A 5,981-nucleotide genomic window follows, 5' to 3' on the forward strand; every position below is an offset into this window, starting at 1 on the left:
TTTTTTTTTCTTTTTTTCATTCTTTCTACTTGTAAACAAAAAAGGGGGGAGGGGGGGGGGAGGTGGGAATCAAGTGTCCAGGTGCACCATGTTTTTTGTAAAACTTTTTATTATTTTTTGTTTCAGCTTCATAAATTGGTTTGGCTGGGAGATTAATTATGTGTAAAATTTATTACATTAAAAAGAGAGTTTGGGCACAGTTCAAAAAGAGCAGACATAAATGTCATTTTTACAGATGTGGGGATTAGAAAACCAATATCCCTGTTGTGCACACTAATTTTGCATGAGCAAGTTACAAATATATATTGTCTGTAAACAGCATGTGCAGTTTATTCGTAATGCAAGTTAAAATAAGTTCTACTGTATCAGTGCAGTTTTCAGGTATTTTGACGTACAGGCGTTCATGCAGGAAGGGATGAATGAAGATTTGTTGTCTTAACCTGGCTTTTTTAAATGTCAGTAAAATGACCCTGCAGATGTTCTTACAGTGAACATGACAATTTCTGCAGTTTTCAGGGGCTTTCATTCCYAAAGACTGGATCCACTGGAATTGAGGTGGACAAACCACAAGATTGGAAGGAAACAAGATGAGATGGAGATAAAATGAGCACCAGAGCTGCTCAGTGGTTCCTRAACTCTGGATTCAATTTTGGTTTTTTTATAGAACTATGAAGGAAGTTTTTTCAGTGGATTCTAAGTCCTATTCTTCATCTGACAGCTTTTGTTAAGGCACTAATATATGGTGTTACCTAGACAAATATTGCCAGACCATYGTTTTGTTCTGGCACATGGGACCACCAGCAGGCTGCAATGCTGCAACTACAGTGCAGTGTTCTGGTAAGACAGGAAACAGGGAATGGCCAAAAGACTGGAGAGAGATAGAGAGCAAACAGAAGGAAACATTCTTCTGTGGATATGCTGAGGTAATTTAGAAATGGACCAGAAGTGGATAGCTGGCTGTCCCACTATGAACTGGATTTGGAAATTTAATAACAAAAAGACCACTGCCTCATTATTGTTTAATGCAACTGCTTAGTTGTCTTTTTTTTTCCAAGACAGATAGGACTTTCAGTTTTTTTAGTTAACTGGTATTTTTTGAGCTAGTTTGATATTTTGGAAACCTGTTACATGGGTACATGGCATAAGCTGCTATGGGACTAAACAAGCATTTATTTTTATGACCTCAGAGGCAGTCTCCTCTGAGCATTGGGGCTTGGGGGCCGAATCTTCACCTTACATGTTTGCAGCTTGGGAAAAGCAGAGGAGGTATTGGTACATTTTACTTTAATAGAAGGACCTGAACAAAGAAGTMTTTGAAGTCATTCAGTAGTAACAATTCTAATGCTGTAGAAATTTTTTAAAATGTAGCTTTCTCTGTCTCCAAAGTCTTCATACTAATGTAACAATTGTCTTCTAGAAGTAGAAATAAATGAGATTAAACATACCAACATATCTAAATGTCATGAAAAGGAGTGGGATGACTAGAGAGAAACCATACAGTAGAAAAAGCACTGTGAATTAGGTATATTTTATCTTACTGTGTAACTCATCTGCTTCAATTGCAGCAATATACAGGCCTCCTAATTAAGCATCTGTTGTGCTAATTAGTTGTCAGACTAATGATTGAACTTTTGTTGTTAAGTTTTCAGAGTATATTAAAATGTTTTATAGATCTAAAGTTAGATGTGAGAATGGTATGATAAACATGAAGTGTAAGGCTAAAACAGGAAAAAGGAGTAGGTGACAATGGTAAATAATCAGAATATTCGTAGTTGAGAGATTTGTGTGTGCTTATRTGCTACCATAGCACATGATGTGGTGGATTCAAATTATCTTCACATTATTTTAAAGTGAAACAAGCTTGAGGACAGAAGAGAAAGTTGAACTGTATTTCATAGGGAATGCTTTCTTGCTAARGAGTTATCTTCACTTCGACCACTGATGAAGCAGGTGGGAATGTAAGAATTAAGTCTTCTCTGTATATTGCAGAAATTTCGAGTGTGGTTGTGTCCAAGTAGCAGTTAGATACTTTGGTGATGCAGGAAGACAGATTCATAAAGGTTGTAACTGCACCATAATTACTGAAATAATTTATTAGTGTTACAAAATCTAACCATGTTAGGTGTTGAAATTCCACTCACTTTCACTGGATCGCTTGACTGAAAGRTTTTTTTTTTTTTGGTTTTCCCTCTGTATATCCAAGTATTTGTATAAATCTGATGTGTTCATGCTTTTAGATCAGTTACATTCATGTAATTCTGTTAAGGAAGATGTCAGGAATACCTGGAGCTGTTCTTTAAATGCTAAATATTTGAAACTAAAATATGAGATTCCTCTCACTAAAACAAAACCAGAATTCTGAAAGGCTGCTCTGAAGATGTTTGGTAAAATTAGAAATTTTTATAGTATTTTTCATCACTTTGCACACAGACAATTGAGACCAATTAACAAGCTTGTGCCTAATATAGAAATGATTGGCCAGTCCTTGCATTGTAGTTTCTTGGCTTTAAATATTTTTGTATCTCAAAAGTATTTCATGCTCTGTTTTTCGAACTTGCCATCCTTACAAGAAAGTTTTTTTTTCTAAAATTATAAATTGAAAAATGCCAGTACTTCAAGAATGCTGCACTTCAGTCATGTAAATTTATTTTTTATATAATTTTTCTTCAAAGTATGGCATCAAATATAGCAGTTGACAAAATAAAGAGAGCTGTACCACTTCCAGTTGTATTTTTATGAGGTGTACAAAGCGGTACATAGGTATGTAAACAGCATTGCTTCCCTCAAATGAAGGATTATTTTAAAAATTCATAACTAAAAAAACAAATTAAAAATCCCCGTCTGCTCCTATTGTATTTGCCTTAACAGATGTTCTCAGTAATGAGGCTCAGAACAAACTSACCCTGCACTAGAGGACTTAGTAGTAGGGATCTAGCAACTGTTCTCATATTTACTGGTACTTCCCCTCTCTTGCCTCCACTTTCAAAAGCAAAGTAACATGTGGCCTTGGAAGTGTGTGTGTGGTTTGTTTCTATTTTGTGAATCCTGATCATTCTGACTGAAATGATATTGTTTCTGCCAAATACCAAACAGTTAAACCTGCAGTCTCTTGGTTTTATTTCCCTGTTGCTCTGAACTTCAGATAAAATGTGTGTTTTGTTGTTGCTGTAAAATTAATTTTGAAAAAAAATGAAAAATACTAGTCAGTTTATTATGGTTTTTTCTCCCCTCATTGATTCCTCCTTGCTACAAGATGGGAAGATTTGAGTGCTGCACTACTGAACATGAGCAGGTAGATATTCTGGCAGTGATCGTTGTTCCCTGCCTACCCTAGAAGAGCTCTTTGGTATAGTTATAATTCTCACACTAAAATCCACCTTTTTCATCCATTTATAATTTTTCATTGTATTTGAGTTTGGCAAAGGAGTTCTTAGGAATAATGAACTAAATTAATCTTCCATTGCAGTCTTGGTGAAACAGGGAAGCTTTCTACAAATGAGGCTTATGTGACAATAAGGCAAATTTTGTGTTGGTATGGATTTARACTTCTTTAGATTTATTTCCATCCCGTGAGGCTTTAGTATTCCACATAATCTCAGATGAGGACAAAACTTCCATCAGAAAGGACATCTATCCCCCAAAACAATCGAAGGGTTTGTGCTGACATTTATCYGTGTGTTGTGGTTTAGAACATAGCACTGAAGAAATAAGTGTGTTTTCTGAGAACAGAACAGACACTGGCTGGAAGACAGATGTTATGTGTAGTGCTGAGAAACAGACAAAAATGAAGAATRATTTAAAATAATTCTGTATGCTGTCTTTGATCATATTTTTGAAGAATGGGAAATACAGAGGGAAAAGAAAAACATAATTGGCAAGTGGTGACTTGTGATCCCAGAACTTAAAGGAGTAATTTCTATTCTCTGTTTCTTCTCAAAATAAGTATTTTGATAAAAGTGCGTAGTAATTTTGAAAATACTTTTATTCTGAAAGAGTTTATATTTGTTTTTGTTATATTTTCATTATTTTTTTTTCTGCAGAAATTATTTCCCTTCTTAGGTGGATTTCTCCCACCTGACAATTATGAGTCAGTTCAATAAAGCTACTGAAGACTTCAGGAAATAAGCTGTGTCACTTGATTCAGTGCACTAAAGATACTCCTATAGAAAAAGTTTGCAATTCCCTCTTTTCCACTGCTYCTCTATTAGCAGATTAAAAACCCCAAATTCCACATGACTGTAGTTTCCATTCAACATCCAGTCKTTCTTCTCTTCAACTGAACAAGTATTGGACTCCTGATTACTGTTACTTTGGATGTCACCCTTCCTAGGGAGATTTGATGTTGTAATCTCATTGCTTCTGGAAGATGTTTTCTTCAGTCCTTGCTAAGATTATTAGCTCTAAGGTTTAGGCTTGTCTTCCAAATCTGTGGCATTTCCATTGTGCAAGACTGCTTTCATTTAATTGCATGTAGTAGCCATTTTACAGAGGGATTTCATGCAGAGATGCCGTGCTTACATGCAACTGAATGCAGCTTTTGAGGGAGTTCATAGCTCAAGCACTCCCCCCTGCAGTGAAAATACCTAAGGCATCTAGGGACAAAAAATTATGTGTTCCATGGAATTCTATGGAATGTAGCTTCATGTAAATCTTTCTCTTGCCCCTCAATTTCAAAATGCTCGCACTGCATCAAATCATCTAAAGCCAAGCTTGCCAATAAGAAGCTGTCTTGAATTGTAGCAGCTAAATTCTGCCTAGGAATCTATGGGAGCAGCTACTTCGATTCTTTTCCCTCCACAGCTGGCAACTTTRAAGTGTCAGCCACATTTGACAGAAGGGTAAAAAAAGAATTTGGATTTCCCATCATCAGTTCCTTTTCAAAGCCAAACAACATTATCATAATTTTTTCCAAATGTGGAGAAATGAGTCTTTTTAAAGAGGAAGATACTAAAGTTACTGAGTTGTACAGAGTTCTTGTTTCTTCTAATATGGTAGGTGGAAGATCTGGAAACTCTGGTTTGAATTGTGACTTGTTTGCTAAAACTATCTCATCATCAAAACTGAAGTGTGGAACGGAGGATGCAGATGGACAGATGGTTAATTTTAATATCTTGGCAGGGGGCAGGCAAAATGAAATACTAAACTCAGTGCTGCTTTCTCATTTAGTACCAGTTTGGGCATATAATAAAGTGGGTTGAACTCAACTCTAATAAAATGGTAGAGTATTTGTCTCTCCAGGTAGCCAGTGTGAAAGATCAAAAAGAAGTATGACATGGAAGATTATACACTATTCTGACAGTGACTTTACCTTAGTTGTAGGTTATTTTTTAGGAAAATGACATACCATTTTTCCAGTTACTCACTTCAAACATTTTAAAATAAGACAACCCCCCCCACAATTGTGTAATTTTGTAGTGGCATTGGTATTTGATTTCTGAATGTGAATTTGTTCAAATGGCATTCAGTCTTGAGCATCTAGTCTATGGTTTTACAGGCAAAATGAAGAGGTTATTAACACACAGAGAAAGTATATTTTTAATGGTTTGAATACATGTATTCAAGTAGAAACAGTTGGATTTATCAATGGCCATGTAACTACAAACTATTTTTAGAAATAGTAAAAATTTCTGATTGTCTATTAATTACTTATTTCAGGTCTGTTAGGTGGCTGAACATGGCTGGATACTTCAAGGACACTCCAGGACACTTCAGGACACTTCAGGCTAAAAGGAAGGAAAAGGCAGGCTGTCACATGCAAAGGGGAATCTGGAGTCACTAGGCATTTATTGCTCCAGACTGCATAGCTTAGCTATCATGACAGTATTTGACACATTACCCAAGCTGTCTTTGGTAAAGGGATTGGAAAGAGTGCAGAAACAGTTTGACAACAGGCTGGGATTTTTTGCTATATGCCAGCAATGTGGAAGGGTGGGAAAGTAAAAGGTTCATTGGCGGGTTTAGGTATTTCTGTGGATGGGAGT

The sequence above is a fragment of the Malurus melanocephalus genome, unplaced genomic scaffold (assembly GCF_030028575.1).
Source record: "Malurus melanocephalus ecotype Western Australia unplaced genomic scaffold, MMel_1.1 scaffold_10, whole genome shotgun sequence".
Classification (NCBI taxonomy): Eukaryota; Metazoa; Chordata; class Aves; order Passeriformes; family Maluridae; genus Malurus; species Malurus melanocephalus.